General features: G+C 47.4%; 1 protein-coding gene across 1 annotated transcript in view; it reads right to left on the minus strand.

Moving 5' to 3' along the window:
• NEK7 (NIMA related kinase 7) overlaps positions 1–23,723 on the minus strand; it is a 230,903-nt gene extending 207,180 nt beyond the window's left edge. Inside the window, exon 1 of the mRNA XM_075322170.1 lies at positions 23,590–23,723. The gene's annotated coding sequence lies outside the window, so the exon portion shown is untranslated. The remainder of the gene's footprint in view (positions 1–23,589) is intronic.
• Positions 23,724–27,761: the final 4,038 nt, after the last annotated feature.

A 27,761-nucleotide genomic window follows, 5' to 3' on the forward strand; every position in this document is an offset into this window, starting at 1 on the left:
TAACCCTTCAGGTGCTTCACATGAACAAAAGCAATGTGGAATGAAAAAAAGCAAAAATTAAATTTTACCTAAAAATGTTGCTCTAACCCAAATTTATTCACTTTTAGAAGAACTAACACAACAAAATGGACCCCAAAACTTGTTCCCCACTTTCTTATGAGTGCGCCGATACCCCACATGTGGTCAGAAACCTCTGTTTGGACAAATGGGAGGGCTGGGAACAGAAGGAGCAATATTTGAATTTTGGAAAGCAAATTTGGCTGAAATAGATTGCGAGCACCATGTTGCATTTACAGGTCCGCTAAGGTACCTAAACAGAAGAAACCCCTCACAAGTGACACCATTTTGGAAACTAGACCCCTCAAGGCTTCTATCTAGGGGTATAGTGAGCATTTTAGATCCACAGGTACTTCACAGATTTTGTTAACGTTACGTTGTCATATTGAAAATTTTAATAATTTTCTCAAAAATGTTGCTTTAGCATCAATTTTCTCACTTTTTCAAGAGGTAATTCCAAAAATTTGACCTCAAGGTTTGTTAACCACTTTTTTATGAGCGCGGTGATACCCCACATGTGGTCTGAAACCTTTGTTTGGACAAATGGGAGGGCTTGGAACGAAAGGAGCAATATTTGAATTTTGGAAAGGAAATTTGGCTGAAAAAGATTGCGGGCACCATGTCACATTTGGAGGACCCCTAAGGTACCTAAACAGCAGAAACCCCACACAAGTGACCCCATTTTGGAAACTAGGCCCCTCAAGGAATTTATCTAGATGTTTGGTGAGTACCCTGAACCCCCAGGTGCTTCACAGAATTTTATAACGTTGAGCCATGAAAAAAAAAAAAAAAAATTTTACCACAAAATTGTTATTTCAACCAGGTAGCTTTTTTTTTTACAAGAGTAAAAGGAAAAAATTCAGCATAACATTTATTGTGCAATTTCTCCTGAGTTTGGCGATACCTTATATGTGGTGGAAATCAACTGTTTGGGCGCATGGCAGGGCTCGGAAGGGAAGGAGTGCCATTTGACTGCAAAATTGGCTGGAATCAATAGCGGACGCCAGGTTGCATTTGGAGAGCCCCTGAGGTGCCTAAACAGTGGCGGTCCCCCACAAGTGACTCCATTCTGGAAACAAGACACCTCAAGGCTTTTATCTAGGTGTATAGTGAGCAGTATGAATCCACGAATACTTCACAGAATTTGATAAGCTTAGGTTGCCATATTGAAAATTTTCATTTTTTTCACAAAAATGTTGCTTCAGCATCAAATTTCTCACTTTTTCAAGAGACAACAACAAACCGTGGACCCAACAGGTTGTTATCCAATGTCTTATGAGCACAGGGATACCCCACATGTGGCCAAAAACCTCTGTTTGGATAAATGGGAGGGCTTGGAATGGAAGCAGCACCATTTGAATTCTGGAAAAGTTGAAATAAATTGCGGGCACCATGTCACATTTGCAGGGCCCCTTGGGTACCTATACATTAGAAACCCCCACAAGTGACCCCATTTTGGAAACTGGATTTTATTCAGGAGTATAATAAGCATTTTGAATCCACAGGTACTTCACAAAAATGTTGCTGTAGCAACCAATGTCTCACTTTTAGGCTATGTGGCCATGATCCAGCGACACGGCGTCTAGTACACAGTGTCAGCCTCCTGCAGAGATGTGAGTGTTGTCCACGGGAGAACGCAGCTGCCCAAGCCCACGATTTGGGTTCAGGCCGCTGTGGAGCTCTATGCTACCTGCAGAGAACACTCATCTCCGCAGCATAAATTGACATGCTGAGGCTCGGGAAGCTGCGCCACAGGTCAGTTTATGTGGCGGAGAAAAGAAGCACAGTGGGCAAGCACATTGGGCATGGGATTTCTAAAAATCCTTCCACTGTGCTTCTACTGCACAATGCAGCGTTATGAACGCAGGGAAAACACTCTGCGCCCAAAACGCTGCAAATCCTGATTGTGGGCACACAGCCTAAAATGCTACAATGGATGAATGGATACATGTCAAACATATATAACGTCCCACCCCCTGCATATTCTAAGCTGGCGCCCTTTAGTGCCTTTCATGTGGCACTAAAGGGTGCCTAGCCTTGTATTTAGCCCCCCAAAAAAATAATAATTAAAATAAACGACGTGGGGTCCCCCCCATTTTTGATAGCCAGCTAGGGTAAAGCAGACAGCTGTAGCCTGCAAACCACAGCTGACAGCTTCACCTTGTCTGGTGATCAATTTGGAGGGCTCCCCAGGCGTTTTTTTAAAAAAAAAAAAAAAACGTGGGGTCCCCCCCAAATTAGATCACCAGCCAAGGTGAAGCGGACAGCTGGGGTCTGGTATTCTCAGGGTGGGAAGAGCCATGGTTATTGGACTCTTCCCAGCCTAAAAATAGCAGGCCGCAGCCGCCCCAGAAGTGGCGCATCCATTAGATGCGCCAATCCTGGCGCTTCGCCCCAGCTCATCCCGCGCCCTGGTGCGGTGGCAGACGGGGTAATATATGGGGTTGATACCAGCTGTAATGTCACCTGGCATCAAGCCCTGGGGTTAGTGATGTCACGGCATCTAAACAGATACCCGACATCACTAACCCAGTCAAGTAATAGACAAAAAAAAAAGACAAAAAAAAATTTATTTGAAAAAAAAACTCCCCGAAACATTCCTCTTTCCCCAATTTATTGAAAATAAAGAAATTACGGTCGCTGTAATCCGCTGTAATCCGTGAGGTCCCACGCCGACTCTGGATCTTCTAGAATATGGGGGGCACGTTCAGGGAACGTATCCCCCATTTTCTGGAAGAGCAAGCTCTCCATGAGCAGTGTGGGTGCAGTAATCTGAGAATACTGCACTCACACTGCCCCGGTCCAACTTAGGGCAGAGTGACCTGCAGTAACCTCATTCCAGAATATGAGGGGCACGCTCACAGAACGTACCCCCCATTTTCTGGAACAGCAGTCTCTCCATGTGAGGACCACACTCCTCACATGGAGAGACTGCTGATTACTGCACTCACTCTCCCCCGGTCCACAGTGGAGCAGCCTGTGCATCAGTGACGTCAGCGTCCCTGCAAGACTGACGTCGCTGATGCACAGGCTGCTCCACTGTGGACCGGGGGAGGAATCCAGCTGACAGCCGCTGTCTGCGCATGCGCCGTCAGCATTCAAGAAGGAGGCGGCGTGATCGCGGGACGGATCACCAGACAGGTAACGTATGACCGGGGGCTCGGGGGCTCGGGGGCTGGGGGGGGGGGGGGTGATCTAGTGGGACCTGGGGGGACCTGGGGACACCTTTCTGCCGCATGTGACGTGTCACATGCGGCAGAAAGAGCAGAATGAATGCGGGGGAGGGGGGGTGGCTCTGGAGACCCGGAGGGGGCTCCGGTGACCAGAGGGCTCCGGTGGACCGGAGGAGGGGTCAGGGGGAGGACATTTCCCTCCGATCTGAAATGTTTGATCATTTCAGATCGGAGGGAAATGAATGCAGAGCCGGCGGCGGCAGTTTTCAGCGCGCGTCGGCGCCATCTTGCACGCTCCGGAGGGGGGCTCTGAAGAACTGGAGGGGGCTCCAGGGACCAAAGAGCTCCGGTGTACCGGAGGAGAGGTCAGGAGGGGGACATTTCCCTCCGATCTGAAATGTTTGATCATTTCAGATCGGAGGGAAATGAATGCGGCGGCAGCAGCAGCAGCTTTCAGCGCGCCGGCGCCATCTTGCAAGGTCTGGAGAACCGGAGGGGGCTCCGGGGAACCAGAGATCTCCGGTGGACCGGAGCAGGGATCAGGGGGAGGACATTTCCCTCCGATCTGAAATGTTTGATCATTTCAGATCGGAGGGAAATGAATGCAGAGCCGGCGGCGGCGGGAGTTTTCGCCGCGCGTCGGCGCCATTTTGGATGTCCGGGGGGGGGGGGGGGGGGGTGATTTTCTCCGGTACCGGGGGCTTTGGGGGCACTAGGGGCTTATATTTCTTTATCATCTGACATGTTTGATCATGTCAGATGAGAAAGAAATTAGTAGTATTTGCCATTTTTTTTTTTTTTAATGTTGTCGCCGGTATACGGTGTATACCGGCGATCACATTATCGGGGAACAAAAAAAACACCCCGATTCATAATCTTGGGGGTCTCAGCTACCCCCGGTAGCTGAAACCCCCGAGATTTTTCGTCACTGGGGGGCGCTACAACCTTTTTCCGGCCTGACGTCTCAAGACGTCGGAACAGAATAAGTACCCTGTTTTTCCGACGTCTTGAGACGTTAGGCCGTCGCTATGGGGTTAAAAATATATTTACTTAGAAAATTGGTGATGTGTTAAATACTTCCCATGGTTCCCTGAAAAGAAGACCTACCTGGATTTTTCTGCATTCTTGGAGCATGCTTACAATATAAGCCCAACTCCAAAAATAAGCCTTCAGTGTGGATCATCATACTAATTGTATCCCAAAATAGGACTTGAGAAGCCCTTTCAGGTTACTTAACGTTTATTGGGGTACGTTGCCTCGTTGTGTTGCTGCAAGCCCTGAAGTTTATTAGCTACATGCAGTCTAGTTAATAGAATGAACATTCACCCCTCTTCCTGTCCAGCGTCATAGAAATACACGCTGAAACGCTAGGGTCAGAAGAGCTGGATTTTTCTGCATTCTTGGAGCATGCTTACAATATAAGCCCAACTCCAAAAATAAGCCTTCAGTGCCGGCCATTATGAGCAATGCGCTGTGATCCTCGGGCAGCAATACGGCAGCCTGAGTGAATCACTGACCCTGTGCAGAAGGGTGGGTGGTGAAGGAGGTGAATATTCACTCTTTCAATAACACTAGCTCTCATCACTGATGCCAGCAGAGGCTGGATTACAGGGCGGGGAAAGCGTGAATATTCATTTTTCATTGACTGGCAACCCAATCACTGACGGCAATAAAATAATATAAGACATCCCTTGAAAACAAGCCCTAACGCAACTTTTGGAGCCAAATGTAATATAGGACATTGTCATTTTTGAGGAAACACTGTATTTCACCCGTTGTATACACAGATCGGTACATATAAGGCTAGTTTCACACTTGCGTTGGACGGCTTCCGTAGCATTGCATTGTGAGACGGATTCATTGCATTTTTTTTTTATTTTTTTTTTCCTTCTTTACAGTTGGCAGCAGACTATTGTGAACGATCAGCTGATCGCTCTCAATAGCCGGCGGGTGGGTGCTCAGCTGAGCGCTGTCACTTGCCGGCGCCCGGACATGCCGGCGGGCGGGCGCTCAGCTGAACGTTTGGCCACCGCGAGACAAAATAAAGTTCGTGATTAGAAAAAAAAAAAAAAGAAGAGCATGCGCAGTGAAATCCTGCAACGTTACATGCTGCGTTCCTTCCACTGGGCGGAAGCAACGCAGGTCCTTTTGGCACAATCCATCAACCACACAATACAGAGTTATATATGGGCAAAGTTATGCATAAATTTAATGAGACACGTTTTACAAGCTACTTTGACACAAAATTGTTTTGTCATAGCCGGTAATAATTTTATCGTGTTTAGCAGCAAAAGTTGAGCTAGTATGCCAAATTTCAGCATCATAGCCAGTATAGAACTCTAATGGCCATGTGCTAAAGTTTGCAAAATCCTCTTAGCTGAAGCCGCAAGCTTGGTGGAACCTCCAGTGAAAGGTCAACAGTGCCCAATGTATTTGAGATCTGGCCCTAAAAATTTACAGAACCTCTTTTCAAACATACATGTACATCCTTATAAATTTTCAGCAAAATCGGAGAAGGTCGAGTGGGGACCACTGGTCCACTTCACATGGAATGACCCCTCTCCCACTCCCGAGTAAAGATGAGCGAACCAGTCGCGGTTCGGCTCGAGTTCGGTTCGCCGAACGGAGGTCTCGTTCGAGTTCGGTTCGGCGAACCACTCGAACTGCATAAGAAACAATGGGAGGAAATCACAAACACATAAAAACACCTAGAAAACACCCTCAAAGGTGTCCAAAAAGGTGACAAACAACTCACAACACAACACACACACATGGGAAAGTGACAAGGACATATACTCATGCGAAAACAAAAAGAGCTGGACAAGGAAAAAGAGGAGGAGACACAGATATAGGCATGGCATGCCCTTCTAAAATCATGTAAAACACCGCAAGGTTACTCCAAGCGGAGTCTCCCTTTTTTCCAAAAATTGGGCCACACAGACACCCACCCCTTCAGTGGTATCACTTATGCCCCAGTTGTACACTTCACAGGTAGATTTGCATCAAGCACATTCCAAATCCACAAGCATTTACTCTCCCCAGGATGACACAGAGGTAGTAAATTCCTTGTGGATCCATGACTTGTTCATTTTGATGAACGTTAGTCTGTCCACATTGTCACTGGACAGACGCGTGCGCTTATCTGTCAGCACACACCCAGCAGCACTGAAGACACGTTCAGAGACAACGCTGGAAGCTGGACACTACAAGATCTCCAAGGCGTATCTGGAGAGCTCTGGCCATTTTTCAAGATTTGAAGCCCAAAATGAGCAAGGCTCCATTTGCAAAGTCATGGTATCGATGTTCATTTGGAGATACTCCTGTATCATCCTCTCCAGCCGTTGACTGTGTGTCAGACTTGTTGTCTCTGGTGGCCTTGCAAAAGGATGGTCTAAAAAAAATTATGAAAAGATTCCATAAAATTGCTGTTACCAGCACCAGATACGGTGCTACTGGTACGGGTAGACTGTTGAAGATGACGAGACCGTCCCATGTTTGTCAAGTTACAACTGGGAGATTCACTCCCTGCACCTGCACGGTTGTTTGGTGGAAAAGCCGAGCTAAGATCGAGTAACAGCTTTTGCTGATACTCCTGCATACGTGCGTCCCTATCTATGGCTGGAATTATGTCACAAAATTTGGACTTGTACCGGGGATCTAATAGTGTGGCAAGCCAGTAGTCATCATCACTTCTAATTTTGACAATACGAGGGTCATGTTGGAGGTAGTGCAGCAAGAAGGCGCTCATGTGTCTTGCGCAGCCATGCGGACCAAGTCCATGCTGTGTTTGTGGCATAGAGGTGCTAACTGTTCTTTCTTCCTCTGACATCTCCCCCCAACCTCTTTCAACTGAAATTTGACCAAGGTCTCCCTCATCCGCTGAGTCTTCCATGTCCATGGACAGTTCGTCCTCCATTTCTTCATGTTCTCCTGCACCTTCCTCAACATTTCACCTGCTACCATGCGCCCTTGTTGATCAATGTCCCCCATGGTCCCATGCCTGCCGCGTTGGTGATTATGAACGTCTGGACCTTGGTGATGTTGTTGTCTCTTGAGCATATGAATCCTCCTGTAGTTCCTCCCCTTCCTGTTGTCCCACCCCCTGACTCCGAATAGTGTTTACCGTGTGCTCCAGCGTGTAAATCACTGGAATGGTCATGCTGATAATGGCATTGTCAGCGCTAAACATATTCGTCGCCATGTCGAAACTGTGCAGAAGGGTGCATAGGTCCTTGATCTGAGACCACTCCATCAGGGTGATCTGCCCCACCTCTGTATCTCGTTGGCCCAGGCTATACGTCATGACGTATTGCACCAGGGCTCGACGGTGCTGCCACAGTCGCTGTAACATGTGGAGAGTCAAATTCCAGCGTGTCGGCACATCGTATTTCAGGCAATGAACCGGCAGGCCGAAAGACTTCTGGAGAGATGCAAGTCGCTCAGCTGCGGCGGTTGAACGGCGGAAGTGAGCAGACAGTTTTCGTGCCCTGTTCAGAAGGCCATCTAGACCGGGATAGTGTGTTAAAAATTGCTGGACAACAAGGTTCAACACGTGAGCCATACAAGGCACGTGTGTCACCTTGCCCAGGCGAAGGGCCGCACCCAGGTTTGCAGCACTGTCGCACACGGCCTTACCAGGCTGCAGGTTGAGTGGAGACAACCATTTATTAAACTCAGTCTCCAGAGCTGCCCACAACTCAGCCGCTGTGTGACTCTTATTTCAAAGACATTTCAAGCTAAAGACCGCCTGATGCCGTTGCGCTCTGCTGCCAGCATAGTAATGAGGGGTGCGTGATTCCTTCTGCGCAGTTAGAACGCTGGTGGCCTGACCAGGCAGACTTGGGGCGGAGGTGGAGGACCCAGACGAGGTGGAGGAGGCAGAAGCAGTGGAGGAACTTGGACAGACAGAAGATTGACAAACAAGTCGTGGGGATGGCAAGACTTGTGCAGCAGACCCTTCACCATCTATCACCATAGTTAACAGTGCCCAGTCAGCGACATGTAACGTCCCTATCCATGCTTAATGGTCCAAGTATCGGTGGTGAAATGCACCCGTTCACACACAGAGTTTCTCAAGAAAGCGGTGATGTTGTGTGCGATATGCTGGTGTAGCACAGGCACACCTTTCTTAGAGAAGTAGTGGCGACTGGGCATCTGTTACTGGGGCACAGCGACAGACATAAGGTCTCTAAAATCCTGTGTGTCCACCAGGCGGAAAGGCAGCATTTCGGTAGCCAAGAGCTTACAGAGGGATAAAGTCAACCTCTTAGCTTTGTCATGGGTCGCAGGAAATGGCCTTTTATTTGTCCACATCTGAGGGACAGAGATCTGGCTGCTGTGTGTAGACGGTGGTGAATAGGGTGTCCCTGAAAAAAATGCAGGTTTGTGAGGAAAGTGCAGGTGTAGACATGATGTTGCCTTCATCCAACGTTGATGCTATCGATGTCTGAGAGAGCTGTACACACGCACTTGTTTCCCCTTCCAAACCAAATGACGACCTACCAAGCAAACTGCTTGTTGCGGTTACAGTGGTGGAAGTTGTGCGTGGAAAACCAGGTGTGACAGCTGTCCCCACAGTCTTAGAAGATGAAGAGCGCGCGGATTCACTTGAAGGGACAGGCGGTGGATGGTTCGCTCCGCTAGACCGCATTGCAGCATGGTGAGCTTCCACTGGGACATATGATATTTATTCATGTGACGATTCATGGAAGAAGTTGTCAAACTCCTGAGGATTTGCCCTCTACTAGCAGAATCACGACAAATTTTACATATCACATGATTTGGGCGATCTTTTTCTATGTCAAAAAAGGTCCAGGCTAAATAAGGCTTAGAGGGCATGCGACCTGCTGAGCCCCCCCCCCCCCGACTAGTGCTCAGAGGCAGAGTGGTGGCTGAGGATGCAGTTGTAGACGTGCTACCAGTACTAGTCCTCTGTCCAGGAAGGCGCAAGGTAACTTCGTCGTCAGTAGCATCCTCCTCCACCGCCTCTGTTGACCTCCTCAAGTGCCTGACTGTGGGTTGACAGTAGGTGGGATCTAGAACTTCCTCATCAAGCATTGTGTTTGCACTCCTGACCCTCAGACCGAGCCTCTTCCTGACGTGAACCAATATTTAAGTTGTCATCCCAATCTGGTATCTATGTCTCATCGTCATCAGTATGTTCCTCATTATCTATAACAACAGGTGTTACAGTTTGTGAATAAGGGTCAACATTATGCTCAGAAACTTGGTCCTCACGGCCTGAATCAGAGTCACAAAGGTTCTGGGCATCACTGCAGATCATTTCCTGGTCTGTACTCACTGTAGCTTGGGAGCAGACCTCTGATTCTCAGGCTATAGTGTGACTGAACAGCTCTGCAGACTCAGCCATCTCAGTTCAACCATACTGTGCAGGGCGGATGGAGACTTCAGAGCTGGGAGAAAGCAAGTGTGATTGGGATGGCAACTCAGAGGACTGGTGTTTTTTGGATGCGGTAGTTGAGGTGGCGGAGAGGGCACTTGTTGGACCACTTGAGATCCATTCAAGCATTTTCTTTTTTTGGTCATCATCTACCTTTGTTCCAGTTGTTCGTGTTCGTAAAAAAGGGAGCACATCGGATTGTCCACGGTAAGTAGTAGACCATCTTCCAGCAAAAGTAAGATGTCTATCTTCAGCAGATGTTAATGGAGCTTTGCCACCTTCCCCACGGACAAACCCTTTTTTTCCTTTTCCAACACGCCTCTTCCCCTTTCCACCAGCATCTGTCATTTTGCCACTCATTTTGATTGCGACAAGATTGTGCACTTAAAATGTGGTAGTAAAAATTGAGAGTTGGTGTAGATTGCAGCGGTGGTCTAGCTTTATTAACAGCAGAACAAACAACAATAACCATCCCTGACAATGCAACTACGGCCCTTAAACTGGCAGCATAGTTTGCTATTAGAATGGCTTAGTAACAATGAGTTTCAGTGTGCAATGCAGAGGTGCCGCAAATAGCTTTGCACCAGTGGGACAATAATGAAGTCCAACAGTCACTTTTAGGATGCCACTAAGTTTACTCAGTGTTTGCTAATATAATGGCTTAGTAACAATGAGCTTGAGTGTGCAAAGGGCAGGAGGGTACAGTGGCAGGGTTGTGGGTCAGTGTACAGGAGAGGAAGCCTCACTTTCTATCCCTCCTAAGGGGGAAATGCAGCTAGAAAGTCCCTGACCTTAGCTACACAGACGCTGTTATCTTCTGTAGCTGTTAAAATCTGTTTCCACGGACCTGACTGTCACCTATGGCTCTGAGCCTGCTGTTATTAGCCCTTACAAGGGCTAAAAGAAACTTCTATCCCTATTCTGTATAGCGCTGTGTGTAGAGCGTACACAGCAGTATCGGAGACAGGAGCTACGCCAGCGGTGACTGACACCCAGACGCAGAAGAGATAATGGTGTCCAGACGGGCAGATGCCCGTATTTATAATGCAGGGACAAGTGACATGGACATCCTATCACACATGCCGTTGCTTCTCTGGCTAAAAGTCCACTTAGCTGTGTGTGTGTGTGTGTGTCTGGGATTGGCTGACATGCTGGCCCGCCCCACTACACGCACGCCTTAGAGAAGGAAGACAATGGAAAAAAAAAAAAAAAAAATGGCGATTATCCCAGCAGCAGTGATCTGAATGCGCTGTTCCCGCACACTATACGCTGAAATTTCATAATAGTGTGAGTCACAGAGTGACTTACACTATTACAGCGGAAAGCCAGCTAGGAATTAGCTTGGCTTTTTGCTGCTAGAACCGTTCTCAAACGTAAGTAGAACTATCGAGCTTTAGCAAAAAGCTTGAGTTCTAGTTCGATCTAGAACAGCCCCCAAAATCACTCGAACCGCGAACTGGAGGACCACGAACCACGCTCAACTCTACTCCTGAGGTCTTCGCATCAGCTGATGTCAGTATAAATGCAATATAACTAAGACAATATAACCAAATGTGGCAGTCTGACACTCCTAGACCATTCGAATCAGGCACTGTCATCTAATTTTTCCTTTGTGATTGTCATATGTATCTAAGCCCCTGTGCAGCCAGGGAAAGGGTGTCCTATCTGTAAAATAGCAGCCAGGGCATTTTTAATATGGTGAGTGTAATGCAGTACACGAATTTTGGGGGTGAATTTTCACACGGCAAATTTGTTGCAGAATTTCCTGCCATTGTCCTATTCACCTGAATAGGACATGTGGAAATGTATTAGCTTGCCACCGATATCACCACCCAGGTGAATGGAAAAGATTTCCAGTTACAGAAATTTAGGCGACAAGTCTGCGGAATAGTCCCTAATAGGCATTCAATAGGTGGAGCTCATCAGTACCAGCCCTTCTGCAGTATTAGGCCTTGTGCGCACTAGGCGTTTTTGCCGCGTTTTTAGCGGCGTTTTTTACCGCGTTTTTGTGCTGAAAACGCAGTGACATTGCTTCCCCAGCAATGTCAATGGGTTTTCAGAAGTGCTGTCCGCACACAGCGTTTTTTTTTAGCTGCGTTTTTGTGGTGACCACAAAAACGCAGCATGTCAATTATTTCTGTGTTTTTCACTGCGTTTTTCACCCATTGAGTTCAATGAGATGTTCAAAAACGCAATGAAAAAGGCACATTGCAAATATAGCTGCGTTTCTATGACTAAAAAACGCAGCTATAAACGCAAGGGGTGGGTACTACAGTGACGTGTACAGGAAGAGGATTCCTTCTGTTGGTAAACACAGAAGCAGGAATCCTCCCGGTACCGTCACCGCTGCGTCCACCTCCCGTCCTGTGCATGTCAGCTCCGTGCGGCGCCATGTCTGGGCGGGAGGTGGAGGCAGCGGCGAAAACCAAAGTGACCAGTAGAAAAAAAAAATGTCATATATACTCACCTGTCTGCGTCTGCAGGGTCCCGGTGCCATGTCCGCTCCTGTCCCGGTCCCGCCGCTCTGGCTGTGTGCAGTCTCCCCGGGGCAGGACCTTGCTTGCAGGACCTGGCGGTGGATCACCTGATGCAGTCACCTGACGCATCAGCTGATCGTAATTCTCGCGGTGTCGCCCGGCCGGCTATCAGCTGATCCTGCCGTCAGGGGACTTCATCAGCTGATTACCGGCAGCTCCGGCAGCGATGGGACAGGATCAGACTCTCATCCGATCGCTGCAAGAGCTGCTGGTAATCAGCACATAAGTGAGTATTATTTTTTTTTTTTTTTTTTTTGCACCGATGCATCTGCTGATTGTATAATCGGCTTTTATACAATCAGCTGATGTGTGATGTGATTCAGGCACTTGATCCTGACACATCATCTGATCGGTATGCCTTCCAGCAAACCGATCAGATGATATTGGATCCAGATTGGACGGCGCGGGACCCTAACCCAGGATTACTGTGGAGGGGGGTTCTTTATTTCAATAAAGATGGAGTCACTAATTGTGTTGTGTTTTATTTCTAATAAAAAAAAATTTCTGTGTGTTGTTTTTTTTTTTTTATCATTACTAGAAATTCATGGTGGCCATGTCTAATATTGGTGTGACACCATGAATTTCGGGCTTAGGGCTAGCTGATAATATACAGCTAGCCCTAACTCCATTATTACCCGGCTAGCCACCCGGCTTCAGGGCAGCTGGAAGAGTTGGATACAGCACCAGAAGATGGCGCTTCTATGAAAGCGCCATTTTCTGGGGTGGCTGCGGACTGCAATTCGCAGTGGGGGTGCCCAGAGATCTTGGGCACCCTGCACTGTGGATTCCAATCCCCAGCTGCCTAGTTGTACCCGGCTGGACTCAAAAATTAGGCGAAGCCCACGTCTTTTTTTTTTTTAATTATTTCATCAAATTCATGAAATAATTAAAAAAAAAGGGCTTCTCTATATTTTTGGTTCCCAGCCGGGTACAAATAGGCAGCTGGGGGTTGGGGGCAGCCCGTACCTGCCTGCTGTACCCGGCTAGCATACAAAAATATGGCGAAGCCCATGTCATTTTTTTTTTCTTTTTGGGCAAAAAACTGCATACACTAGTGAATGGAGGATGCTGAGCCTTGTAGTTCTGCAGCTGCTGTCTGCTCTCCTGCATACACTAGTTCTGCAGCTGTCTGCTCTCCTGCATACAATGAACATTTTGAAGAAGGAAATGACATCAGACCTTTTTTTTTTTTTTCATCAACAATCTTTAATGGCATTGTGCACTGATTAAAAACGCAGTGAGCAAAAACGCAGCAAAAAACGCACCAAATCGCGGCAAAAACGCATGCGTTTTTGCCGCGTTTTTTTAGCCGCGGGTGCGTTTTTTGAGACAAAAACGCACATAAAAACGCAGCGTGAAAAAACCGCCTAGTGCGCACATACCCTTACTGCTGACATCAGGATGAAAGGTGCAGAGATCCAGTAGATTCTGGTGAGCTGTAAAGCAGAGGAACAGCCCAAGTATAGCTGAGCCACACTAAGAGCAAACACAGCAGAAAAGGCTCAGTATAGCAGTAAGGCTATGTGCGCACGTTGCGTACTAGCCCTGCAGAAATTTCTGCAGCGATCTGAAGAGCACATGTGCGCTTTAGATCGCTGCAGAAATGTCCGTAGTGAGCGCCGATTCCATGCGCTCTGCCTGCAGCTCCTCCCATAGACAGAGCAGGAGCTGCCGGCAAAGCGCAGGAAAGAAGTGACATGTCACTTCTTTTTGCGCAGCGCTTCGGCAGTAGCCGAAGCGCTGCGCTCTGAGACGCCACGTGCGCACGGCCCCTGCACAATCTACATAGACTGTGCAGGGGACGCAGGACGCATGCAGTTACGCTGCGCTGCAAAGCGCAGCGTAACTGCATGAATTTACGCAACGTGCGCACATAGCCTTAGAGTGGAAACACATCTATGCGAGTAAAATCGGTCCGAATGGGCTGAAAAAAACTCGGCTGATTATAGTTCACGTTAGGTGCGAGTGCAACGCAAGTGCGATGAGTTTTCTGAATAAATTAATGATTTTACTAGCGTGTGTAATGCGTGTGTAATGCGTATTTTTTACTATGTCATCTGCCATTCAGCGCTGCTACATGGCTGCTGACAGCAGACACAGACAGCCATGTAGCAGAGCTGAATGGCAAATGACAGCAGACACAGACAGAGCCGCACAATCAGAATGAACTCGGGTGAACTTAACCCGACTTCATTGTCATGCTGCGGCTCTGTCTGTGCCGCATCCTGATTAGCGGTCACCAGTGAAGGGCTCACCGGTGACCACTAATCCCCCGAGTGACTGAAGTTAGCTGCCCTCTCTCATACTCCCCGATCCCCGGCGCGGCGCTGCACGGCTTTCACACTGCTCCGGCGGCTTTTACTATTTTGAAAAAGCCGGCCGCTCATTAAACAATCTCGTATTCCCTGCTTTCCCCGCCCACAGGCGCCTATGATTGGTTGCAGTGAGACACGCCCCCACGCTGAGTGACAGGTGTCTCACTGCACCCAATCACAGCAGCCGGTGGGCGTGTCTATACTGTGCAGTGAAATAAATAAATAATTAAAAAAAATGGCGTGCGGTCCCCCCCAATTTTAATACCAGCCAGATAAAGCCATACGGCTGAAGGCTGGTATTCTCAGGATGGGGAGCTCCACGTTATGGGGAGCCCCCCAGCCTAACAATATCAGCCAGCAGCCGCCCAGAATTGCCGCATACATTATATGCGACAGTTCTGGGACTGTACCCGGCTCTTCCCGATTTGCCCTAGTGCGTTGGCAAATCGGGGTAATAAGGAGTTAATGGCAGCCTATAGCTGCCACTAAATCCTAGATTAATCAGTCCGATTTGGACTGAGAAAAAAATCACAGATGAGAGCTGAATCATTCACTAACATGTGTCCGATTCCAATGCGAGATTTTCTCGCATTGCTCTACTGCGAGAAACTCGCAAGTGAGAAGCAGTCCTTATACCCACAAAGGACTAAAACTAGGAAAACAGCTAGGAAGCAATTTTCATATTTTTTTTTTTTTTTTAAAGACAAAAAAATAAGAACAAAACAGAACCAATATATTTTGTAATGGGGCACAGCTACACATGCCGGACACAGGGCGCATCACAGTACCATCCTGTGAATGGAAGTTTCAGAAACTTCATCCACACCCACCAAAAAAAATAAATTGTAGCATGAATTGGCCTCTGCAATATATCAGATATCAGCAGCAGTACAATGTATACAGTAGATAGGAGCAGCACGTCTGCAATATGCATCATTTGGTGAGGATTTTGCTGATATAAAGAATCTACACTAGTTGAGTCCAGTAGTTAGAGTAGGTTCACAGAGTATGGCTACAGTCATCTATCAGAGCAAGGCCTCACTCACAAGAGCAGATAAATCAGATGAGAGCAATCTGATAGAAAAAGGGATTATACTCAGACCAATGGTATTCAATGAGGCAGTGCACATCTCTGGATTTTTTTTCTCAGCTGTATTTGGCAAAAGAAAAAAAAAAAAAAAGAATCGGATGCATATGGACCATCAGTACGGCATTCGATTATTACGGATACTTTACAATTCTGTAAGATGGGAACCTATTAATGATCCTGTAAAAGAGTAATAGCTGCTGAGAAAAAAAAAAACAAACAACAACAGATTTTATAGGGTGCAGCACACAGACAAGAAAAAAAAAAATTGTCCGACTTTTCTGGAAGAAAATCTGAGCAATTATTTATTCACTAGTGTGACCCCAGCCTAAGGCTACTTTCACACTTGCGTTGAACGGCATCGATTGCATTGCGTTGTGCGACGGATGCAACGGATGCATATAGTGGCACAACGGATGCAACGGATCATACAAAACAACGGAAAGCTTTTTTTTTTTTTTATTTATTTTTTCTTTTTTACAGTTTTACCGGCAGAAGACTATTGTGAACGATCAGCTGATCACCCGGCGGCCGGGCGCTCAGCTGAGAGCTCTCACATGCCGGCGGCCGGGCGCTCAGCTGAGCGCTCTCACATGCCGGCGGCCGGGCGCTCAGCTGAGCGCTCTCACATGCCGGCGGCCGGGCGCTCAGCTGAGCGCTCTCACATGCCGGCGGCCGGGCGCTCAGCTGAGCGCTCTCACATGCCGGCGGCCGGGCGCTCAGCTGAGCGCTCTCACATGCCGGCGGCCGGGCGCTCAGCTGAGCGCTCTCACATGCCGGCGGCCGGGCGATCAGCTGAGAGCTCTCACACGATCAGCTGAGAGCTCTCACATGCCGGCGGCCGGGCGCTCAGCTGAGCGCTCTCACATGCCGGCGGCCGGGCGCTCAGCTGAGCGCTCTCACATGCCGGCGGCCGGGCGCTCAGCTGAGAGCTCTCACATGCCGGCGGCCGGGCGCTCAGCTGAGAGCTCTCACATGCCGGCGGCCGGGCGCTCAGCTGAGAGCTCTCACATGCCGGCGGCCGGGCGCTCAGCTGAGAGCTCTCACATGCCGGCGGCCGGGCGATCAGCTGAGAGCTCTCACATGCCGGCGGCCGGGCGATCAGCTGAGAGCTCTCACATGCCGGCGGCCGGGCGCTCAGCTGAACGTTTAGCCACCGAGAGACAAAATAAAATTTCTGTGATTAAAAATAGGGAAAAAAAAAAAACGATGAGCATGCGCAGTGAAAAATAGAGGATTCCGCCGCTCAAAAAACGTTACATGCTGTGTTCCTTCCGCCCGGCGGAAGCAACGGAGCGTCGCCCAGCGGAAGCAACACAGGTACTTTTGGCACAATCCATCATCCATACAAGTCTATGGGAAACAGCGGAATGTTTTCCAAAAGGGCGGATTGTGATGGAAGGAAATTAACGCAAGTGTGAAAGTACCCTAAAGGGCCTCTGCACACATTGCAGGTTTGTCACAATTGTCTGATGCCAGCATGTGAATGACAATCCTATAGTCTTCATGCCCTTGCTGCTTATCTTCTCCTTGCAGATTTGATGCAGATTTAGATCTGCAGCATGTGGCTATGTGCGCACGTTGACTATTTGGTTGCAGAAATTTCTGCAGCATTTCTTAGCAAGAAAAACGCAGTGCTAAAATGTGACTTTCTGCATGTGTTTTTCAAATTAAATTCAATGGGTGAAAAAGTGCTGCAAAAATGCAAAAAAAAATTGATGTGCTGCAGATTATTTTCTGCACCAAATCTGCAAGCAGAAAATATTCAACATGAGCACCACACTTCAGGATTCTCACCGACTTTGCAGGTATAAGGAAATCCTGGCGTCATGTTTTGTTTGAAACGCGTAGACCGGACGATGTCTGTTTTAACTTTTGGAAGAATAAAGCAAAGGTTTTAATATACTATCTGCGGATGCTGGTCATCTTCTAATCTACAATGAAATCCTTGCAGCTTTGTGACAAAACTGCACTCAAACTAAAAATTAGAGAGAGCAATAATGCTTTACCAAGATAATTAAAATAAGTCAGGAGTGTGACTCACCTGGTAGGGTTATGGAAGGCACAACCCTTATAAACACAGAATATAATGGCGGTTGGCGCAGCCCCACGTGGGTTAAATATTAGGTGCTGGATAGAAGATAGGATGTCATGCCACGATACCGTTAATGAAAAAATTGTTGATGTGATATTAATATTTTTTATTTCATAGGTCGACGCGTTTCTGGGATCAAGTCCCCTTCCTCAGGAGTCTTGATTTTCTTGGTCCTGAGGACTTAATCCCAGAAACGCATCGACCTATGAAATAAAAAATATTAATATTACATCAACAATTTTTTCATTGGCGGTAGCGCGGCATGACACCCTATGTTCTTTCCAGCACCCAATATAAAGGTGGACTCAAAGGCGCATGAAAAAAAAAAAAAAAAAACAACACTATAAAAATGCACTGTGCACACAGCCTAATGAGTGAAAAACTGCACCAAAACCGCATGATAAATACATGTTTTTGCAGCTGCATTATTCATGCCAATAGATGCAGAAATGATGCAGTAATTTCTGCACCAAATACTTATAGGGGTATTCCCATCTCCAAGATACTATGCCAATATGTAGGTGTAATATTAATAAGATTAGCAAATAGCTCCAATTAGAAATGTAGAATAGTTCTCTTGATTAGCTGTCTCTTACCTCAGTTGCAGGACATCACAGCTTAGGTATCCATGGTTACCATGGATGCCTAAGCTGCAATGCCCTGCACATGAGGTAAGGGACATGGCTATATCAGGAGAACTACAGTATACTACATTTCTAATTGGAATTGGAGGTATTTGAGAATATTGTTATTATTACACATACCATATATTGGAATAGGATGTTGAGATGGGAATACCTCTTTACATAAAAAACGGTCCATGTGTTTGTTTTGACCATCAGTGTTTTTCCTGGATGGATAAAGAAATTACAAAGCTTCTCCTATACTTTGTAATGTTAAACACGTACAGCACATGGGCTTTACTCTGCTGCCATCCGTGTGCTGCATTTGTTTTTCACGTTCCCCTAGACTTGTATTGGCTCTAGCCATCCGTGCTGCCAGGGAAAAAGAAGGGGAAAAACAATGCTTTGCATGACCACACAGTTCATGAAAAGACATGTGAGCAGCCCCTAGGTTATAATGGGTACATGTGGTATCCCTGAGAAGAAAAAAAAAGCCCACTTAGGGGCAACACAGAAGCCTGAATGCAGCCATAGGGCTTGCTGAGACGATCGTATAAATCGGACGTGTGCTATCTGATTTTTATTAATTGGACAGCACTCAGACCAACACATTATTCAATGGGGCAGAGCTGATGACAGATTTTTTTTTTTCTTTTTTTACTGACAGTCTGTGCAACAAAATTGCAGTACGCTCCAATTTCACTCTGAAACCCATTTATATTTATGGGTGAGAAAAAAAATTGTATGACCCAGTATAACATCTGATTATGACGGATACATTACAGCTGTGACATAGCAATCTATAAATCATTAAAAACGGCTCCTGTATAAAGGCAGACAGCACACATGACAAGACAAAAAAATCATCCCACTCTTCTGATGAAAATCAGACTGATTTTGTATGGGGTCGTCTGAATGAGGGTTTAGAGCAGGGGTCTCAAACTCAGCTGGGTGTATGGGCCGCACAGAGGAAAAAAATTATTTAGGGGGACGCATTCTTTGCAGGACAAAGTGATATTTTTATTGGTACTATATATAATATAATTTTTTTTTTTTTTTTTTTTTTTTTTTTTTTTTTACACACCTTGGGATCACTTATTTTGAACATTTTCACTTGTTTAATATAGCAGATGTGTACATTCCTTGTTTAAATATAAAAAAAAATATTTTCTTTTTTTTTTTTTTACATTTTATTCCTTTCTTGTAACTAATAGTCTTACAATTATCACTATATAGAAATTTTGGCCAACATCTTTTAGTAATGTTCCCTATCTTGTTGTAACGTGCCCATCCTTGTCCCCTTGTAGTATTGGGCCCCATCCTAGTCCCCATCCCACTGTAATGTGCTCATCCTTGTCCCCATCCTAAAGTAATGTTCCCCATCCTACTCCCCATCCTATAGTAATGCCCCCAGCCGTGTCCCCATCTTATCATAATGTGCCCATCCTGTACTAATGTGTCCATCCTTGTCCCCCATCTTATAGTAATGTTCCCCATCCTTGTCCCCTTGTAGCAATCTCCCCATCCTATAGTAATGTCCCCAGCCTTATCTCTATTCTATAGTAGTTTCCCATCCTTGTCCCCTTGTAGTAATGTCCCTATCCTGTAGTACTGTGCCCCATCCTACTCCCCATCCTATAGTAATGTGCTCCTCTTGTCCCCATCCTATAGTAATGTCCCCAGCCTTGTCCCCATTCTATAGTAATAATGTCCCCATCCAATAGTATTGTGCCCATCCTTGTAATGTCCCCAGCCTTATCCCCATCCTGTAATAATGGGAGGGGGGGGGGGGGGGGGGCAGTGGCGGCGGTTGAAAGGGGGCAGTGGCTATAACTCACCAATCGCTCCCCTCACCTTCCACAGACTCCGGAGTGAAGGTGAGGGGAGCGGTCTCCGGCCCCAGATCTACAGTGATTGGACAGATCGGTCACAAGGCCGGTCTCTCCAATCAGAGCTGGGGGCGGGTGAAAGAGGTCACCCAGCTCCAGCCAATGATAACTGCTACAGCTGCACTGACCATGGCTGGATTTCAATGTTTCAGCCATTCTCAATAGCTAAAACATTACAGTGGCTGTGATTGGCTGACGAACGCCGCTCAGCTAATCACAGCCTCCATAGGTCCGGGGAGGAGACACCACCCCTCCTGAGGTCCCCTCATCCCCGAATCTAAGGTATTTGCAAAGCAATCGCAGCCACCGGGGCTCCGGGGTCGCGATTTCACCATGACGTACTGGGTATGTCATGGGTCCTTAAGTACCAGGGAGCCATAACGTACCCAGTAAGTCATGGGTCGCTAAGGGGTTAATGTGCCATCCTTCACATACACACAAAAAATACCATTCTTCTCACCTGTCCCGCGTTCCCTTGGCTGCCTCATCTCTGCTTCGTGCGGCCCCCAGGCCCGTGCCCCTGTTCACTATCATGGCCGGTGCAGGGGCCGCAGCCACTGTCAGTGATTTATGTCAGATGATTGTGTTGCCAGCGCAAGTGCGCAGCTCTGGCAACACATTCATCTGACATAAAGCGCAGACAGTGGCTGCGGCCCCTGCACCGGCCACGATAGTGAACGGGGCAAGGGCCTTGGGGCCGCACAAAGCCTGAGGGGCCACATGCGGCCCGCGTGTTTGAGACTCCTGGTTTAGAGCGACTTCTGGCTTACAGAAACCTCAGAGTGACCCGAAGAGTCAGAATCCGACTGTGCACAAGGGAAGGATTCAGTGCAGAATTTCTACATCTCTTAGGCCAAGTTCACACTTCCGTTGTTTTGCATCAGTCACATACGTCGATTGACGCATGTGACTGATGCGCTGTACAACGGATGACAAAGAACAGAATTCTTTGTCGGATTCCGTTGTGTGCGGGGGGCGGGTGGAGCCGAGCGGGGCCGTGGCACTGAGGACGTCAGTGCCGCGGGGACTGCAGGACAAGTGTGTGTGTGTGTGTGTGTGTGTGTGTGTGTGTGTGTGTGTGTGTGTGTGTGTGTGTGTGTGTGTGTGTGTGTGTGTGTGTGTGTGTGTGTGTGTGTGTGTGTGTATGCTGAGTGAGGGAGGGGGCGGAGCCGAGCGGTGAAGGGTCTGGCTTCGTGCACAGCCAGAATAAATATCGGGTAAAAGCAAACCACTTTTTGCTTGGTTACCCGATATTTATCTTGGTTACCAGCATACACCGCTCAGCGCTGGCTCCCTGCACCTGTAACCAGTGTAAATACTGGGTAACTAACCAAAGCACGTTGCTTAGTAACCCGATGTTTATCCTGGTTACCTGTGCGGGGAGCCAGAGAGCGCATGCACAGCGAAAGCCAACGGATTCCACTGCACAAAAAACGTTACATGCTGCGTTGCTCCCACCCGGCGGTCAGTCAAAAAACGACTAACTGCGACGCAGCGGATGCAACGCAGCATCATCAGTCACAATCCGTCGCCAATAGAAGTCTATGGGGAAAAACTGGAATCCTGCTAAATATTTTGCAGGATACCGTAATTCCTCAAGGCGACGGATTGTGACTGATACAAAACAACGGAAGTGTGAACTTAGCCTTAGCAGGAAAAAGTGGCAAATACGCGTATTTTTTGGTGCAGATTTTTCCCACTCATTAGTAGGATTGAAATCTGCAGAACTGACAGGCTGCAGATCTATATCTGTACCAAATCTGCAAGAAGAAGATACAGTGTATGTGACACTTCAGATTCTCATTCACTTTGCTGGCACCCGGAAACCCTCCAGGTCATTGACAAATCCATACTGAATTGAACATATTGAAAACAATACATATTTGTATCTTTTTTTCTTTTTCTTCATTGATTGCATGTGCACCCTTTATAGCCTGGGCGGCTGTTTACATGTCTGTGTTTTGTTGATGTTCACACACACACAAAAAAAAAAAAAAGCTTGAAAACAACTATCAGAAAATGGTCAAATAATCATCTGCATTTCTAGGTAAAGATAACTTGCTGTGTTCAGGTGTTTTTTAACTGCTTCAAATCTCTGAAGACAGCAGGCGGGTAAGTGAAGTGACCGCTCCATGTCTCTGCTGCTTTAAGCTCAGGAGACGCCTCGTACTTTACAATACAAGTTAATTAGAATAGCTCAAAAAGATGTCATGACATCTTAGAGTGTTTATCCCATTTTTTTTTTTTTTTTTTTTTTTTTTAAAAAGTAAAAACAAAGTGGTTTCTTCATTATTGAAGACAGGTCAACTGGGACGGGGAAAGGGCACCAGGGGGCTGTACCGGATGAGGAAGGGCGCTCCGCCAAACGTGGAAGGGCACTCCACCAAAACAGGGAAAGGGCAGCAGGGGAGTGGTGAGCTCCACCGGACGAGGAAAGGGTGCCGGGGGGGGGGGGGGGGGGGCTCAACTAGACTGGGGAAGGGCACCATCGGATGAGGAAGGGCACTGGAAGGCTCCGCCAGATGAGGGAGGGCACTCCACCAAAACAGGGAGAGGGCAGCAGGGGAGTGGTGAGCTCCACCGGACAAGGAAAGGGTGCCGGGGTGGGCTCAGCCAGACGGGGAAGATCACAGGAAAGCTCCGCCAGATGAGGAAGGGCACTCCACCAAAACAGGGAAAGGGCAGCAGGGGAGTGGTGAGCTCAACCAGACGGGGAAAGGGTGACAGGGGGCTGTGACGGATGAGGAAGGGCACTCCAGCGCCGGGGAAAGGGCGCCGGGAGCTGTACCAGATGAGGAAAAGCGCTCCGCCGAACGAGGAAGGGCGCAGGGGGCTTTCCGCCGGACAGGGAAGGGCGCCATCGGATAAGGAAGGGCACTTCGTCAGACGGTGCAGGGGAGGCTCCGCCAGATGTGGAAGGGTGCTCTGCCGGACAGGGAAGGGGTGCCAGACGGCTCCTCTGGATGAGGAAAGGCGCTCTGCTGGATGGTGAAGGGGCGCAGAGGAGGCCCGGATGAGGAAGGGGTGCCAGACGGCTCCACGGGACGGGGAAGGGCGCTCTGCCAGGGGGAAGGGGGCTTGGCCAGATGCGCAGCAGAGCACAGCTGATACCCCATAACAGCAGACTTGCGTTTGTCACGTGACACAAACTCATAACAAGTTTTCAATAGTTTTACATAGGACTGCAGCTCTAGCTATTTACTATATTATCACACTCAGCAAAAGAAGCCAAACATATCAATAACAAGCTCGGCTCTGCTACAGCACGCAGTGACAACTGGGGAGACTGCACGCAGCAATAACACTGTCCCCACGTCACTTCACACAGCTCCGGGGAAGCGGCTCACAAGCTGCGCAGTAACATTTCCCGGCAGGACAGGAGGCCGCTGCGGGCCGTGTGCAGAGGGGCTCACCCGCTGTCAGGCCGCTCGGTGCACGCACTTCTCCCCGGGCCGTACGTGTCCTCAGCGCAGCTCGGCCTGCCGCTCACCGAGGGGACGCTGTGCTCCAGTGGGCTGAAGGACCTGTGATGACGTCATTCCCATGTGATCAGTCACGTGCGGGGAGGAGTCAGGCTGCAGTGCGTGAAGTCCATGAGCGGGTAGAACTGGTTGTAGTCGTTATTATCAGCGCAGCCCATACACTGTGTGACCGCTGTGCGTGTGCTGTGGCGTGATGTAACGTGCGCCTGTGTAGTCATGGAGCAGCCAGGTGTACATGGGGTGTTGTGTACACAGGGCATCGGGGTGAACATGGGGTGTTGTGTACACAGGGCATCGGGGTGAACATGGGGTGTTGTGTACACAGGGCATCGGGGTGTACATGGGGTGTTGTGTACACAGGGCATCGGGGTGAACATGGGGTGTTGTGTACACAGGGCATCGGGGTGAACATGGGGTGTTGTGTACACAGGGCATCGGGGTGAACATGGGGTGTTGTGTACACAGGGCATCGGGGTGAACATGGGGTGTTGTGTACACAGGGCATCGGGGTGAACATGGGGTGTTGTGTACACAGGGCATTGGGGTGCACATGGGGTGTTGTGTACACAGGGCATCGGGGTGTACATGGGGTGTTGTGTACACAGGGCATTGGGGTGCACATGGTATGTTCTTGGAGACTTGTGCAGATCTTTTAGATGTTTCTTTGGTAAGGGTTTAAGTGACTTTTAAGGATAACACACCTGTATGTAACTGGTTTTGTCCTATTTTTTGGTATATGAAGCCATAAAAGTGCTACTCTGTTACTGAAGGTAATTAGGTTCATGTGTAAGGGAAAATCCTGTAAAGAACTTCTGATCGTGGAGTACGCCACCTGAGACAAGAAGAGATCTATTAGTGTTGTTATACAATCAGGTGTATTCAAGTAGAAAAGTATGAATGAAGCCGCATAGAAGGTTATCCTGGAAAAACAGTTGCTTCCTTCTGCCCAGGCAATGTTCCCAACTCTGAGGACTGTTTTTTCCAGCAGGGCAATGTGCCTTGCCACACTGCTAGGTCAATCAGCGTGGATGAAGGACCACCACATCAAAACCATGTCATGGCCGGGCCAATCTCCTGACCTGAACCCCATTGAAAACCTCTGGAATGTAATCAAAAGGAACCTGAAGACCCACCTCTTCCGACAAGCCTACAACCTGCCGTAACCCTCAGTCTGATATAACGCCGCACAATTAGCTCTACCCTCACCTACTGTATCCTCACCTATTCCTTGTAGACTGTGAGCCCTCGCAGGCAGGGTCCTCTCTTCTCCTGTACCAGTCTGTGCCTTGTATTGTTTATCATTATTGTACTTGTCCCTATTATGTATACCCCTTTCACATGTAAAGTGCCATGGAATAAATGGCGCTATAATAATAAATAATAATCAAGAGGAAGATGGATAGTCACAAGCCATCAAACAAGGAACTGCATACATTTGTGCGCCAGGAGTGGCATAAGGTCACCCAAAAGCAGTGTGAAAAACTGGTGGAAAGCATGCCAAGACATATGAAAGCTGTGATTAAAAGTCATGGTTATTCCACAAAATATTGATTTCTGAACTCTTCCTGAGGTAAAACATTATTAGTATTGTTGTTACTAAATTATTATGAACTTGTTTTTGCATTATTTGAGGTCTGAAAGCAATGCATTGTTTTGTTATTTTGACCATTTTTTATTTTCAGGAAATAAATGCAAAATTGTTTGCTTGGAAATTCGGAGGCGTCAGTAGTTTATAGAATAAAAGAACATTTTACTTTTTACTCAAAAATATACCTATAAAGAGAAAATCATAAAAACTGAAAATTTTGAAGTTGTCTCTTAATTTTTGCCAGAGCTGTAGTTTTTATTCCGATTTTCCAACTCCATACTGTATAAACTGAGATGCTTATTGGATGAAGCAGATTCTGTGATGGTGAGGCCTAAGGATACAACACCATTTATCAAGGTGTGCAGAATTATTAGGCAGATTGTTTTCTTCAAACAAAAAGGGCCAAAAAGGCTTTTAACTGACTCAAAAAAATTGTTACAAGTCTTACAGAGGGATGCAGCACTCTTGAATAAAAAAAGTTTTGTTGCAAAAAGTCAACAGGGTCACAAAACATACGTTGAGAAGAAAATATGCACATTAGCTGGAAAAAGATTTGTGAAGAATCAAACATCGAGCAACCAGGAATCTAAAGGGGGTGTTACACGCAGTGATATCGCTAGCGATATCCCTGGTGAAAGCACCCGCTCCCGTCGTTTGCCCGTGGCGCACAATATCGTACGGAGCCGTCACACGGGACTTACCTGACTAGCAACGTTGCTGTTGCCGGCGAACTGCCTCCTTTCAAAGGGGGCGGTTCGTGCAGCATCACTAAGCAGCCGCCCAATAGAAGCGGAGGGGCGGAGATGAGCGGGACGTAACATCCCGCCCACCTCCTTCCTTCAGCATTGCCGGTGGCCACAGGTAAGCTGCAGATCGTCGTTCCCGAGGTGTCACACGTAGCGATGTGTGCTGCTTCGGGAATGACGAACAACCTGCGTGCGTAACAATCAACGATTTTTTACAAAGGAACGACGTTTCAACGATGGACGATTTAGTGAGTATTTTCCATCGTTAACGGTCATTCGTGCGTGTCACACGCAACGACGTCGCTAACGATGCCGAATGTGCGTCACGGAATCCGTGACGCTGGCGATATATACCCTCCAGTGCTGTCTTATCCCACAAGTATAACCTCGCTGGAGGGATCAGGAGTATAAGATGTTCAGTGCTCAGAGGCACGGCCGAGGTAAAGGAGGCTGAAACCCGACCACCACTGATCAAAACACAGAATGGCAAACGTCAAGACTAGGCCAAGGAAGAACACAGATTTTTCAAAGCTTTTATGGTTTGATGAAATGAGAGTGATTTTTGACGGACCAAATGGATGGACCCATGGCTGGATCAATAACGGGCACAGACCTCCACTTCAACCAGCAAGAAGGAGGTGGGATACTACTATAGCCTGGAACGTTTTCGGGCTGAAGATTGACTCAAAATCAATTCCCAAACCTATGACCAGAGGACACTTTCTTGAAACAGTGGTACTGGAAAAAGTCTGTATCTTTCATGAAAACAATGAATTCTATGCATGACAATGCGGTACGTACCAAGACTACTACGTACGCCAATGATTAGCTGCAATGATTATGTAGATAAACAGCATGGCAAGTGTATTTATATAGCAGAATGCATTTGGTGATTGTTTTCTAATGTGTACAATCTGCTAACTCCTGCTTTTGATTTGGGGACATCATCATGCGATGTTCCCTTTTTCTTTATGGTTTGTTCAGGTGTATCATTCCGTTAAGGGCCTGTTTTGTGAAGTGTTGCGCTGCTATTTCTTATTCCAGCTTGTTCTATAAGCTAGTCATGCTGTTTGTAGGATGTAGTGGTAGGGAGATTTTTTTTTATCTCTTCCCCTTTCTACCCTTTGCTCCTCTTTGATTTCAGTGCAATAATCCACACTTCGTATAAGGCGACACCAGGGCAAGTTAGAGTGAGCCAATGCGAAATGGGGGCGCCAAGTTAAGTTAGGGTGTCATACCCTCCGTTGTAAGGTAGGAGCCACCCCGAGGGCATCAATAGGGCTACGTTAGTCCACAGCCCTAATAGGGGTTTGCGGTATGTATCTTTAACTTCTACAATTACTCACCCTGTTATATCTTTATCCCCGGTTTGTAGTTCTTATTCATTTATAGCCTCTACAGATGGGTTATTTTCAACTATGGTGTTTAATCTACTTGGGTTGTTTTAATTGATGATAATAAACTTTAGGTTTCAAGGGATTTTTCTGAATCTTTTGTTAACCCAAGTAGTCCTTACTCAAATTTCAGTTTGCAGAAGCCATCAGGTTGCCATTTAAAAGAAAGAAAAATATGAAAGTGACAACTCATTGCATGTATGTCTTGATCACAAAGCCCTGTGTGTTTGCCTTGTAAGGGTATTTTTCAGTTTGAGTGAACCCACCAAGTTTGCTGAGAAGACATTTCAGGACACATCATTACTTTTCGTCCTGAAGTCTTTTTTTTGCATCTTTTTTTTTTGTGCACTTGCGTCATAATTTTTGCCCATTAAC

This window comes from Anomaloglossus baeobatrachus, chromosome 8 (genome assembly GCF_048569485.1).
Source record: "Anomaloglossus baeobatrachus isolate aAnoBae1 chromosome 8, aAnoBae1.hap1, whole genome shotgun sequence".
Classification (NCBI taxonomy): domain Eukaryota; kingdom Metazoa; phylum Chordata; class Amphibia; order Anura; family Aromobatidae; genus Anomaloglossus; species Anomaloglossus baeobatrachus.